We start from the raw sequence: 14326 nt of genomic DNA, 5'->3' as shown, positions 1-14326 counted from the left end.
GAAAATGCACCGGCCTGCTACTGACTGTAGCTGAGCCATCTCCGCTGCCTCGTGCGGACAGAAGAGAGAAAGTAGAGAAGAAAAAATTATCTGGGGCTTAGCTCTGGTTAAGCCTGAGTGATTGCGAAAGCAATACCTCCCTGGCTGCGCTTGGCTCTGCTGGTGGTTTGGCATCGCTTCGCCTTTTGTGCAACTAAATGATTTACCCTGGACATAGCAAACCGTTCTGTCCGGCCCGGTGGCTCTTCTACACGGCGCTTTCCTCTGTGGTAATTATATCGCTCTGCACTGTCGATGATTCTTCGGCATTCAGAGAGTCCACTAAACTACTCTCGCCCACTGAACTTGTAGAACGCCGCCGGGCTCGCCATTCTGCGGCATAGGCGCGTTGCTTGGTCAACCGCTCTTGCCTTTCTTCATCTGTCTCCTCGGCACAGCGCCGGCGTTTGGGCGTAGCACGTCGCTCCAACGACGCCTTGTACAACTCCTCAGACATAAGCGGAGCGTGCCTGCGACGCCCCGTTTATCCTCTCCTAGCGAGCGCCCTCACGCGGCGGGCCGAGGAGGCCGTCACGTGGTAGCCGCCGCGCCGAGCGAAGGAACGACTACGGCCGAAGAGACGAATTGGGGCCCCTGCTCTCCTCTGGTCGTGATGTCACTCTGTCACGTGGTCGTGCGCCACAGCTGCGCCGGAGCGAAGGAACGACCTCCACCGACGGCACAAAAGTGCTAGCAGTACTGCTTTCGCAATAAGAGTGAAAGACGCTTGCCGTAACAGCCGTCGTCCACCACCTAAGTGGTGGTGGGTGCAACGACGGCACAGATAAAAATTCGGTGGCTGGCTAGCCCCCGCCGCAATCGGCGTTGACCTATCGTCCCAGCCCCGTAGGGCCAGGGACAGCCACCCTTCACCAGATGAACGCGAGCATATACCTCTGGCTTCGCCACCTACCTCTCTATTGTGACGTCAAAGCGAGCGCAGTGCTTCCAACAGAAGGAACGCAATGTCGCTGTTGTTGTGGCTGTAGGAAGAAGGAAAAGAAAATGCACGGGCCTGCTTCTGGCTCTGTAGCTGAGCCATCTCCGCTGGGACAGGTAGGTTACCGCCGCTTGCGGCGGGTGCTAGCCTGCCATTGATTTTTATCGGTTGTAGGCCGTCATTGCACCCGCCACTGCTTCGGTGGTGGGCTGTTGTTGCGGCGCGCGTCTTTCTCTCCCTCTTCTTTTTTCTTTCGTGTTTATTTTCTCTTCTGTCCGTACGAGGCAGCAGAGGTGGCTCAGCTACAGAGCCAGTAGCAGACCCGTGCATTTTCATTTCTTCCTACAGCCACAACAAACCTCCGCTGCCTCGTGCAGACAGAAGAGAAAACAGAGAAGCAAGAAAAGGAAGAGGGAAAGAAAGGTTGGTTTGGCGCGCACCGCAGCAGCCGTCGTCCACCACCGAAGCGGTGGCGGGTGCAATGACGGCCTACAACAGATAAAAATTCTGTGGCAGAGTCCCCGCCGCAAGCGGCGGTTGTTGTTGTTGTGGTCGTGGGAAAATGCATGGGCCTGCTACTGGCTCTGTCACTGAGCTGAGCCACCTCCGCTGCCTTGTGCAGACAGAAGAGAAAAAGAGAAGAAAAGGAAGAGGGAGATAAAGACGCGCCGCAACAGCCATCATCCACCACCTAAACGGTGGCGGGTGCAATGACGGCTACAGCAGATAAAAATTCAGTGGCAGGCTATCCCCCGCCACAAGCCACGCTGACAGCCCAGACGGCCCGCCTTCCGCGTACATCAGCAGGTCGCGTACTGCTCTCTTCTCTACACATATCCCCAATAGAACTCCCATCTAAAGGCACCCCATTATCTCCTGCAATTAGCTCCAAAACTTTGGTACCCCACTTCTCAAAAGCATGAACCCAGAACGGGATAAAAAACGTAGAACAGCCAGGGCGCAAGCCTTACACAGACAATATGGAGAAGACCCCAGTGTAGCATATGTAGATGCAGCCACCTATGCAAACACGCATCGTAAGGTACTAGCAGATAACCATCATGCAAAACTTCTGCTTGCTCAACTCTCACCGATTCTACAACAGAGGCTGAGGAGGCAGCCATTGCGCTAGGCATGGTATCCACACCCGCTGCGAAAATAATTTCGTATTCCAAAACAGCTATCCTGAACTTCGCCTTTTGCGTTTTTCGCAACCCCGACAATCTATCACCCTTATTTGGACACCCGCGCATGCGCGCCTTTCCGGTAATGAGGAGGCTCTCTCCCTGGCCCGAGGTCTCACTTTCCAGGCTGGGGAGGAACAGTCTTCCTCAGATGCCTGCTGTCCTTTCGTGTCATCCTTACTTACCACCGCGAAAATAAGAGGACTTACGCACCCCGTGCCCCGAATCTTACAATAACACAAGCTGCCCATTGGCGCAGGCTACAAACGCGCACAGCCCCATACCCCATCCTTCTCCACACCCGCTTTCCTGACCAGTTTTCTTCTTCCTGCAAGCTCTGTGGCAAACCTGGCGACTTTCTACACATATTACTCACCTGCCCCTCATTCTCCTTCACCAGAGGTGGCCCTAGGTTACTGGGAGAAGCTACTCACCAGTACATGCTATAAGGACCAGCGCGAGATCATTACATGCGCTCTCGCTCGGATAGCCCTCCAAAGGCTTTCTTTTGTTTTGTAAGAGGGCCATCCGTACATGGAGGGGGCTCTCAAATGCCATGTAGGGGACAACGCCCCCACCCTCTGTAATATTGGCAGTAAATGTTTCTACCATCACCACCACAAGCGGCGTTGACCTACCAGTCCCAGCCCCGTAGGGCCAGGAACAGCTCAGTTGTTGTTGTTGTGGCTGTAGGAAGAAGGAAAAGAAAATGCATGAGCCTGCTACTGGCTTTGTAGCTGAGCCACCTACTCTGCCTCGTGCGCACAGAAGTAAAAATAGAGAATAAAGGAAAAAGAAGAGGGAGAGAAAGACGCGCGCCGCAACAACAGCCGTCGTCCACCACCGAAGCAGTGACGGGTGCAATGACGGCCTACAACAGATAAAATTCGGCGGCTGGCTAGCCTCCGCCGCCAGTGGCATTGACCTACCTTCTCAGCCCCGTAAGGCCAGGAACTGCCACTCTTCACCACCTCCCCCGCTCAGTCGCCTTTCTTTTCCTTCGCGCTTTAGGTTCACCCAGAGAGAAAGGGAGGGAGGAAGGGAGAGAGAGCGAGAGAGCGGTTTCTGACAAACATCGGCGAAATCCGCGATTCCAGCTTGTCGTGCTGCGCACTAAAATGGCTAAATAAGGAAGCGGCCAGGTTAAGAAGTCGTTATGCACGAGCTGATGGCACGCGGCTGCTTTGGGCTTACGCTCCAGCGTTTCGTTACTAGCACGGACTTCGACAGAGACGGCAGTCCCGAACTGTGATGGTCTGCTCTCTACACATTGTTGCCGGCTCCACTCACGTCGCAAGCCACACCTAGGTTTGCTATGCTGCAGCTAAGATTTTCGTTCGGCGGCGAAAACGGCTTAGTTTTGCTACGCCGAACTCCCAAGCGCGACCTCACCTGTACCTCATCACCTGGAGCTTTACGGGAAAGCAGTTGCTGCGAAATCCAAGCGTGCTGCCTTTTCGCTTTATTGTTTTTTTTTCCTCCTGCTGCCCGCACAGAAAAATTCTCGGGTATGACAGGAGAGGAAGGGCGCAGTATCTGTCACACTTGCTCTGTAGGTGTCCACAGAGCAAGTGTGACAGATACTGCGCCCTTCCTCTCCTGTGAACCAATTATTATTATTATTACCAGCCCACACATAAGGCTCCGCTTTAACCAAGCCATATGAACGGGCCCGTGTAGCCTGTGAGTAAAGGGAATGTCGGGAATGTAAGTCCTGGCAGGCTGATCACATGCGCGTAATGTGAGGGCCGTGCGGTGGCTCTGGGCCCTTGAATGGTCCAAACTAGCTCGTGAAATAAAGTTTTTCCTCCTCCTCCTCCTCTAATATCACCTCATCCTCTTTCCCCACATACATGAAAGGAAAGGCCCCAGTTGGCAGCTCTTGCCATAACGCCAAAGCTGACGCCGGATTTTATGTAGAACGCGGGGCCATTAACGCTGTATAGTCTTGACACATCGCGATGGAAACCATGCATTAGGTTGGGACTGCATAGAAGAATACAAACCACAAGTGTACACGAACACGAACTGAAACCTCAGTGGACGCATAACCGTGGAGCCCTAGCTACGCAGTGTGATGATTGCTAGCAGTCAGTTACAGAACTAAGGTTATACTCACCATCCGTCTTCCTTGCACATTGAGTAAACGGCACCTTTTTCATTGATTACAGGAGGTTTCCCCATGCTCCACGCATAGAACCCAGGACGTGGATGCTAACGAACGTGCCCATTGCGGTGATCTGCTTGCTGGCTGCCTGGACCTTCTTCTATTGGCGCCTCAGGCACCTGCGGTAAGGGGCGTAAATCACCATTGTAATAATACCATTCGCTGCGTTCAACCCTTTGTAGGCCGGGGGTCTTGCCAGATATCACTGAGCCACTGCTACTGCCGCTGGCTAGACTCAGCCACGGCAACATTAATACCCAAGAAAGTAGCAGGTGGGACAGCGGCCGATGTAGTTCAGTTGGAAGAGCACCGGACGTGATATGCGGAGGTCGTGGGTTCGGTTCCCACCATCGGCACGTTGTTTTTCCTTCTACTTTGTGTTTATCTTTCCCCTAACCAGATTGCATTACTAATTTATGTGATTACCGATGTAAAATGAAAAAAAAAGATAAAGTATACAATCCCCAATGCTTTTCTTGGCCTCGCCGACTGTTGGCTTCTTTCCTTTATGTATTATAACGAGCACCCTCATTTCCCCTTCATTTATCTGCTGATATATATATATATATATATATATATATATATATATATATATATATATATTTACGGGACAAGGTGAAGCCTACTAGCGCCCAGAAACCAACGCTTCTTCCTCCTCTTCTGCCACACCATCACAATCATTCATTGTCAGTAGCGTGACAATTATATATATATATATATATATATATATATATATATATATATATATATATATATATATATATATATATATATAATTGTCACGCTACTGACAATGAATGATTGTGATATTATATATATATATATATATATATATATATATATATATATATATATATATATATATATATATATATATATATATATATATATATATATATATATATATATAATTGTCACGCTACTGACAATGAATGATTGTGATGGTGTGGCAGAAGAGGAGGAAGAAGCGTTGGTTTCTGGGCGCTAGTAGGCTTCACCTTGTCCCGCTACATCAGCACTGTAAATAAACACCCCTTCTTATTACACCGTAACAACTTGGTGGAAGGTGCTCCATACGATCCCTACCAACAGCGCTGCAAGACCAACTGGAGCTTCGACGTAGTCGCCGCATCGCTGGACTGCCACCGCTCACGACCATCATGGACCACACCGACTCAAACCGTGCGAGCCAGGCTGGCGGCATGCCTGCCCACTCCAGCCCTATTCTGTCCCGGCCTTACCTGGAACCACGATCTTTTGCCGGAGAAGAAGGTGAGGACGTTGAGAAGTGGCTACTTGATTATCAACGAGTTAGTCGGTACAACCGGTGGGATCCTCTTACCATGCTAACAAACGTCGTTTTCTTTCTCACTCACACGGCTATGACCTGGTTTGAGAATAACGAGGACAACTTGACGACTTGGGAACGGTTCGCCACCGAGTTAAAACTGTGTTTTGGCGACTCTGTTCCCAGCAAAAATCGGGCTGAGCAGACCCTTGCTCAAAGAGCTCAATTGCCCGATGAAACTTGTACAACTTACACAGAAGAGATCCTCAAAATGCAAATGTGTCAATTCCAACATGCCCGAGGAAGACAGAGTCGGTCACATTTTGAAGGGTATCGCGGCGGACGTGTACAACTTCTTAATCGCCAAAGACAACCTTGACACTGTCTCCGATGAAATTAGACACATCCGCGCGTTTCAAGCTTTTAAAACACGTCGTATTGCGCCGAAATTTGGGCGGCTGGCCAACGTGCCTACTGTGGCCAGTCTTGATGACCATGCCCAACTAGATCTTCCGTCAACTATCTGGCAAATCGTGCGCGAAGAACTTCTACGAATCAACACGCTCCCCTTGCATGAATCTGCTGAGGTTTCTGTTCAGAGGGTCTCTAGACGGCCGGCTTCACCACCACAAGCGATTCAAGTGCAGCCTTTCTCCCAAGCTCCGGAAATTGCAGCTTCTATTGACTACCCGCCAATGCATTTTGCCAACCTGACTGCGTCGATGCTTGAAGCCCCAAGGTATGACGTCACCTCAAGTGCACCTAGATCTTCTATTAGATCTACCGAGATTCCTGTGCAGTATGAGCATTCAGCCAGACCTGCGACGCGCCCTGCTGTGCCTGGCTCTTATCCACAACAGCATTTTCTACCTTCCCCTCCGATATGCTACCGCTGCGACGTCGAACGTCACATCGCCAGGTACTGCCGCAGTAGGTTCCCGCCACGCTATAACCGCCCGGCGTCCCCAGCAGTACTCAACAATCGACAATACAGCCCAGTTTCCCAGCAATCCAATACTCGGTATACTACCGCAACATCCAGAACGAGAACTCCGCGACCATTCCCCAGCATCTGATCGAAGTGCTGCTCCTCCACCCGCCTTCCGTGCGCGTCGTTCTCCATCACCGTGGCGGCGCTCCATGTCGCCCCATCAGGAAAACTAACCAGCGCGACCGATGGGGGTGAGGCCGCTAGAAATGTGCTGTGTGCCAACATCCCTCCAACTGCAATGCTCAAAAACAAAATTCGTGTGTTCATTGATGGTGTGTGTACATTAGCTTTGGTAGATACGGGTGCGACTGTGTCTGTGATGAGTAATCAGTTTAGGCGCTTGTTGGGACGCAAAGTGATGTTTGAATATGACCGTGCTTCAACGTTTTGTGGTGTGAGTGGAGAGGCGTTGCGGCCACTGGGTCTGTGTAGTGCGCAAGTGTCTGTGGATGGTGCAATTTTTCAAGCCGAATTCGTAGTCTTACCCCACTCTACGCATGACATCATTTTAGGAATGGACTTCTTGAAGTTTTGCGGCGCTACCGTGGACTGCCGAAGTCAAGAGGTTCATTTTGATGGCTCGCATCTGTCGACTCTTTTTGAAAGTGTCCGTAATGAAGAAACTTTTTAGTATTACCGAAGACACAGTAGTTCCACCCTTGTCTGCTATGTTCGTCCCCGCGTCCGTGCCACTTCTTGAGCAGGTTTCATTCCAAGCCGTGGTGCACCCAGTTCACTCAGCATGCCCGAAGAAAAATGTTATTATCCCTCACTGTATGATCTCCGTGCATCACGGTAGTGCTTCGTAATGGACAATCAATCCATCGTCCGAGCCCGCAGTTTTACCAACGGGATTGAAGCTTGCCTCCTGCGGACCCGGTGCGCCCCACGTCGTTGCTTTGGCCACAGATGCTACGAGTGCCACCGTACCTCTGCCTGCTGATGAAACTTCGATCTTCCGCATGATCAGCGCCGATCTCAGCTCACCAACGCCGTACTCTTGTGGATATTCTTCTACCTTTTTGGCCTATGTTTGACTTTTCTCAATGGGACATTTGTCTTTGCTACCTGGACGATGTCGTCATATTTGGGAAGTCCTTCTAAGAACACAATGACCGTCTAGTACGTGTTTTGAATTGTCGGCACGACGCCGCCCTAATTCTAAACTCGAAAAAGTGTCGTTTTGGAGAGCGCCAAGCGCTGGTGCTAGGACACCTTGTCAATGGTGATGGTGTAATGCCGGATCCCCAGAAAACCGCCGCTGTTGAGTCTTTTAAGCCCCCGCAGACAGTGAAGGAGTTGCACAGTTTTCTAGGGTTGTGTTCTTATTTTAGACGCTTTGTACATCACTTTGCTGACGTTGCTTACCCATTGACGTGCCTTCTCCACAAAAACTCTACTTTTGACTGGACACCAGACTGCGACGCGTCATTCCGTCAACTGAAGTTTCTTTTAATATCGAAACCCATCCTACGTCACTTCGATCCTACTGCAATGAGAGAAATACACGCGGACGCTAGTGGAATCGGTCTCGGTGCAGTCCTTGTCCAACGGCACGATGAACGAGAGCATGTTATCGCGTACGCAAGTCGTACCCTGAGCAAGCCGGAGCGAAACTACACAGTCACTGAACAAGAATGCCTGGCTGTAGTTTTCGCTGTGCAGCGTTTCCGTTCATATTTGTACGAACGTTCGTTTACTATCGTAACTGACCATCATTCACTCTGTTGGCTGCGGAACCTTCGAGACCCATGTGGTCGCCTCGCACGCTGGGCCCTCCGGTTACAGGAATATGACTTTGCCGTGGTGTTCAAAAGCGGGAGGCGTCATGCAGACGCAGATTGTCTTTCTAGGATGCCAATGGCCACAACTGGACCTGAAACCGACGATTTCGACAATTATATATCGACCCTCGAGACAGCGTTCCCCGACACTAATGTTTTCAAAACGGAACAGCAGAATGATAGCAGTCTGCAGCCTCTATTTGCCGCCGCCCAAGCCAGCGCACCTACAAGCCGTTTTTGTGTGCGTGATGGCCTCCTATGGAAAAAGAGTTATTCGCCTGTCGGCCAGCGATACCTACTCGTAGTTCCCAAGACGCTGTGCACGGACGTATTGCGTGTTATGCATGATGATCCAACTTCTGGGCATTTGGGATCGGTTCGAACACTCCACCGTGCTCAAGAAAGATTTTACTGCCCCAGAATGCGCTCGACGATTGAACAATGCGTTGCCAGTTGCAAGCAATGTCAACGCCACAAACGTCCAACTACAACTCCATCTGGCTTGCTGCACCCTGTGAAGACCCCAACAGCTCCGTTTGATCTAGGCATTGACCTCGTAGGTCCGTTTCCGAAGTCCGTGGATGGAAATCGCTGGATCGTAATCTGCGTGGACTATCTCACACGTTACTGTGAAACCGCCGCTCTTCCGTCTGCTACCGCGCATCAGGTGTCGCTTTTCTTGCTGCACTCAGTCATTTTATGACATGGGCCGCCACGAATTGTCATCACTGATCGAGGCCGACAATTCACTGCTGTTGTTGTTGAAGAGCTCATGCGTTTATGCGCCGTAACTTTCCGACACTCGACGCCATACCATCCCCAGACAAATGGCTTGACTGAGCGCGTCAACAGAACGTTTATCAACATGCTAGCCATGTATGTGGACGCAGGGCATAAGAACTGGGGCACCATACTACCCTTCATCACGTATGCGTTTAATACCGCCACGCGTGAGACGACTGGGTACAGTCATTTTTTTCTGCTCTATGCCAGACCGCCACGCTACTCCCTGGATACTATCCTGCCCTTCACAAGCCGTGAAGACCCCTGCCTAGCTGAGACCCTCTGTCTCGCCGAAGAAGCTCGGAGAGTCGCCCGATTACGGTCTGGTGCTTCACAAGAACAGTGCGATACAATGCCAGTCACCGGCGGATCACGTACTCTGTAGGTGATTTAGTCTGGCTATGGCGTCCAGTTCGGCGCCGTGGCCTACATAAAAAACTCTTGGCCCACTATGATGGCCCATATGTTGTTGTCAAACGCATCAGTGATTTAACTTATGTAATCGGCCGCCTGACAGCACCGGGTCGCCGGTCTGCCAAAGCCGAACTATGTCATGTTGCTCGAAGCTTGAAGCTGTGTCAGCCTCGCACGACTCACGAACACGCCCAGAGGGCTTCGTCTGAGTAGGGGGGAAATGTCACGCTACTGACGACGATGAAGCATTGTGATGGTGTGGCAGAAGAGGAAGAAGAAGCGTTGGTTTCTGGGCGCTAGTAGGTTTCGTCTTGTCCCGCTACATCAGCACTGTAAATAAACACCCCTTCTTATTACACCGTAACAATATATATAGTTTCACGGCAGTAGAAAGAAAACATCGCACACAAAAAAATGTACACGAATCAGGCACATGGCTGCAAGGCGATATGTGGGTTTGTGTAGGGGGCGATAGCGTTACTGTGGAATATTTAGTATCTTGTCAACTTATAAACGCGGCAGCAGCAGATAAACACGCAAACGCATAAACTTACATGTACAGGGTATTCAGAAGGCATAGCATGAATGCTAAGGTAATAATATTCAATTGCTAAATAGCAAAATTAAGGAAGCGAGAAATTGCACAGTCAAGGAAGCACACGGGGCAATGAAGAGCATAAAAAGTAGCATGCATATCTATCACTACATCCGAGAAAACTCATGGCGCTATGTTGGACAAGCATACGTATAATAAACATACGCACCTAAGCGCATGCGATGTAGGTATGCAAATGCAATGAATGAGAAACGCGGATAAGACAGCATTAACAATGGTACATGCTTGGGCGTTCAAATGGTAGTTATTGAGCTCAATTTTCCTATGCTTTCATCCAAACCTGAAGACGGTAGTTTGTGAGATAGTCACCATATTGCGACTCAGCCTTGACGATCAGCGGCGCACCTCAAATAATAGATGGAGGCCTTGGGCAGTCAGCCGCCTGCCCCCCTAGGTCAGAGACTTTGAGTGGCGGCAGCGCTGGGGAGTTCTGCCCACGCGTCAGCGCCTAGCTTCATGTGGTGTCGTGCGTCGGGCCTAACGACAGCTGTCCCAAATGCAGCGTGACGAAACAATCTACCAAGTAGTATTTGACTGCTCACTGGCGCGAGTCATGAGGCACCTTGTGAGACGTGTGTTTTCTGTAAACTACGGGCCAGGCGTTCGTCGCCCGCGCGGAGTGTTTGCGCGTCTGGTCGCGTGTTGTGTCATGTTTATTTTGTGGCGTCGCCGCTGCCTGTAGGAAGAATGCAAGCAACCGGCATGCGCCATGTATCCAGTGCTGCGAAATCTCCGTCTCCTCCTCTGGAAGTACCTGTCCGAGCGTCTGGAAACAGGTGGAGAGGCGCGTTTCCTGCAGCGCTGGCATACACGTTTCTTTGTTGTTCGTCCGGATGGTCTCCCCCCCCCCCCCCCCCGTCTTCTCTCTTTTTTTTTTACCTTTTTTTTTGGGGGGGGTGGGGGAGGGGGGGGGAGGGCTGTTAAGTTTTAACACGTGCATGTTGTGTGCTTTCTATCTTGGCATTAGTGCAATGGTCGTTGTGCAGGATGGACCTGTAGCTTTTATATCATTGTTTGATATAGTGTTCGACAGAGTGTACAGTATATAATATGTTTATGAGCATGTATATTCAGTTTTTGCAGTTGCAATACACTTCTCTTCAGTGCCAGGGCATTTACTTGACTTCGTGTGGCTCTTGGAGTGGGGGGTTTTGCCCATAAGAGTACGGCTGCAACGATGGGGCATTGTGCGGACAGCGCAGTGCCCTAACTGTTCTCTCCAAGAATCTAATCGTCACATGGTCCAGCAATGCGTCGTTGCTCGTGTCTTTTGGAAGGCAGTTAATGCCGGTTTCGGAAGTCTTTCCATCAACCGATTTCGGATAAATGGTAGATGTCCTCGCGGTCGCTTTGCACGATTGCTGATTGTAGCTGGCGCTTTCGCGTTATGGCGCAATCGTTGTCAGGTTGTCGCCTCAAGCCGGCGCCGACGTGCTCTTTTCCCGGTCCTGGCTCGTATGCGAAAGGAGATAGTAAGCTTTCTGGCTGAAGAACTTTTCTATCTTGGGGAGCGAGAGTTCCTTCGCCAATCGTCTTGCCCTTTTGTTGCCGTGTCGGATGGACGTGTCCGGGTGGTTTTCAGTCCACCTTGGTGCTTGTAAAATAATGTAAATATCTATGTCAGTTCACAGCTGTATACACATGTGTAATACACACTGTGCATGCGATTGCTGTGTATGTTTGTACCTATATTTAATTGTAAAATTATTGTACAATGTGTATAATTTCATTTACAGTGGCATTCAAAATTGTATGTATCATCATTAGCATCAGCCAAATATTAATTTTTTTTCGGAATGTAGATAGTGGTTTTTGATGTATTTCTTCGACATAAGGTACGTTCTGTACAGTGTCTCCTGTTCTTAACCGTCTACGCTTTCAGTTTTGGTCATTCGTCAACACACATGTCAATGTATAGTGTCTAATAAAACGTTTTCCAAAACACAGATCAGAAATGACTGTTTATTTTCGCGCTCATGATTACTTCTAAAACCGGATTCGAGAATATAGTGGCTAAATCTGGTCGAATGAATGCCCGGGGAGCTGAACGTGCTTTGACAGACAGGTTCGGAAGAGATTGAGTATTAGCTCTGTGGTTATTAAAACGTACCCTAAACGGTGTTTCAGTTTGGCCTACATGTGGCTACATACGCTGAATTGCAGCAGGTAATTGACGTTTAGAGTATCGCAGGTGAAGTCGCCGTAATTGTTTACACGAAACTTTGAACCAGTGCTATTGACGCTCTGTGATGTGTTCATGTGTGGGCCCACTTAACAGCGATTCTTGTTACAAGGGTGGCAGCCTATGGGCTCCGAAGAATCTTTTCGATTATGCTAGTTTCTCGATCTTCTGTAAACAGCTCTAGGTGGCTTTACGAATATGTACCTGAGGTGATCCATCTGCATGAGAATGTTGTGATGTTTCTTAAGGATTGCCGCAACTTTCGGGGCGGAAGCATAATGAGCCAGGACAAGGTTAGTATGCAACAAAAGTTGAACGGCGTAAAAGGCACACACACAGAAAACGCCTTTTGCGGCGTTAAAATTTTGTAGGATGAATCAACAAGCCCTGAATCAAGTACTTAGTATGCAAGTGGGGAGCTTTCGGTTTGTCTTTGGCAAGTAGAATTCCACGGTCTTGTGTATCAGCGTGTTTTATGGCGTCATCTATGAGCTGCAGGGGTTATTTTTTAGTGAGCGAGCTAATTGCAGCACAGTTATGTTCGAATTCAGATTGCTTTGAGCAAATTCGTTTGAAACGAACCGCTTGATTGTAGGAGATGCTGGTTTTAACGTGTTTGACATGGCTGCTATCAAAGTGCAGATACTACTTGCGGTCAGTCGGTTTCCGGTACACTGTTGTAGTTCAACATAACAGTTATCCAAGTCTATGCACCGACCACTACTGCTGAAGAAGCTGACGTTGAGAGATTTTATGCGGACCTACAATGCCTTTTAGACGGCACCCCATCATCAGACGTCGTTTTTCTCATAGGAGACTGGAATGCTAAGGTCGGGAGTGAAGAAATATCCGGAATTATAGGCAAGTTCTGTCTTGGCGAGCCAAATGAAGCTGGGCAGAGGCTAGTAGAGTTTTGTCAAGAAAACAACCTGACCATAGCGAATACTCATTTTCAACAGCACAAGAGGCGCCTGTACACATGGACTTCACCGGAAGGTCTGTACAGGAATCAGATCGATTATATTCTTTGCCGGCAGAGATGGAGAAGCGCTATACAAGCAGTAAAAACAAGGCCTGGGGCCGATTGTGACACCGATCATCAGCTTCTTGTTGCCAAAATTAAGCTTCGATTGAGGAAAACGCAGAAAACTAGAAGGCCTTTCAGGTATGATCTGGATCACATTCCATTAGAATATGCTGTGGAAGTGAGGAATCGATTTCAAGAATTAGATCTAGAAGACAGAGAGCCCGAAGAGATTTGGACCGATGTTCGTGATATAATACAAGAAGTTGCTACTAAGGTAGTTCCAAAGCAAAAGAAATGCAAGAAAGCAAACTGGTTATCTGGAGAGGCTTTGCAAATAGCTGAGGAAAGGAGGATGGCAAAAGTTATGGGGGAAAGAGAAAGATACAAGGTTCTCATTCCGGATTTTCAGAAAATGGCAAGGAGAGATAAGAATGCCTTCCTGAACATACAGTGCCAAGCAGTTGAGGACAACAGCCAATTAAGGAACACAAGAGCTCTGTATAAGACAATCAAAGATATCAAAGGAAGCTTCTGTGCTAAGCTGGGCGTGATAAAGGACAAACGAGGCAAGGACCTCACTGAAGCCTCAGAGATAAAGAAAAGGTGGCAGGAATACACAGAAGAACTGTACAAGAAGGACCCGAATGTGCAAACCCAACATAAGACGGTTGTGATTACTGATCTCGAGCCGGGCATCCTGAAGAGTGAAGTTGAATGGGCATTAGCCAGCCTTGCTAAGAACACAGCTAGCGGAATTGATGGCATTCCAGCTGAGTTGCTTCAAAACCTCAACCATGACGCTGTTAACATTCTGCATACATTATGTCAGAAGATTTGGACTACCCTGCAGTGGCCACAGGATTGGAGGAGGTCAGTTTACATCCCCATCCCAAAGAAAGGCAGTGCCAAAG

At 49.3% G+C, this 14326-nt stretch overlaps 1 pseudogene; it reads left to right on the top strand.

The window, feature by feature from the left end:
• LOC146209306 (solute carrier family 13 member 2-like) overlaps window positions 1-14326 on the top strand; it is a 68227-nt pseudogene that overhangs the window by 24300 nt on the left and 29601 nt on the right.

This window comes from Amblyomma maculatum, chromosome 1 (genome assembly GCF_055883805.1).
Source record: "Amblyomma maculatum isolate TAMU_Amacu chromosome 1, ASM5588380v1, whole genome shotgun sequence".
Lineage (NCBI taxonomy): Eukaryota > Metazoa > Arthropoda > Arachnida > Ixodida > Ixodidae > Amblyomma > Amblyomma maculatum.
The sequence above is the reverse complement of the archived record's forward strand: the minus strand, read 5'-3'. Positions and strand labels throughout refer to the sequence as shown.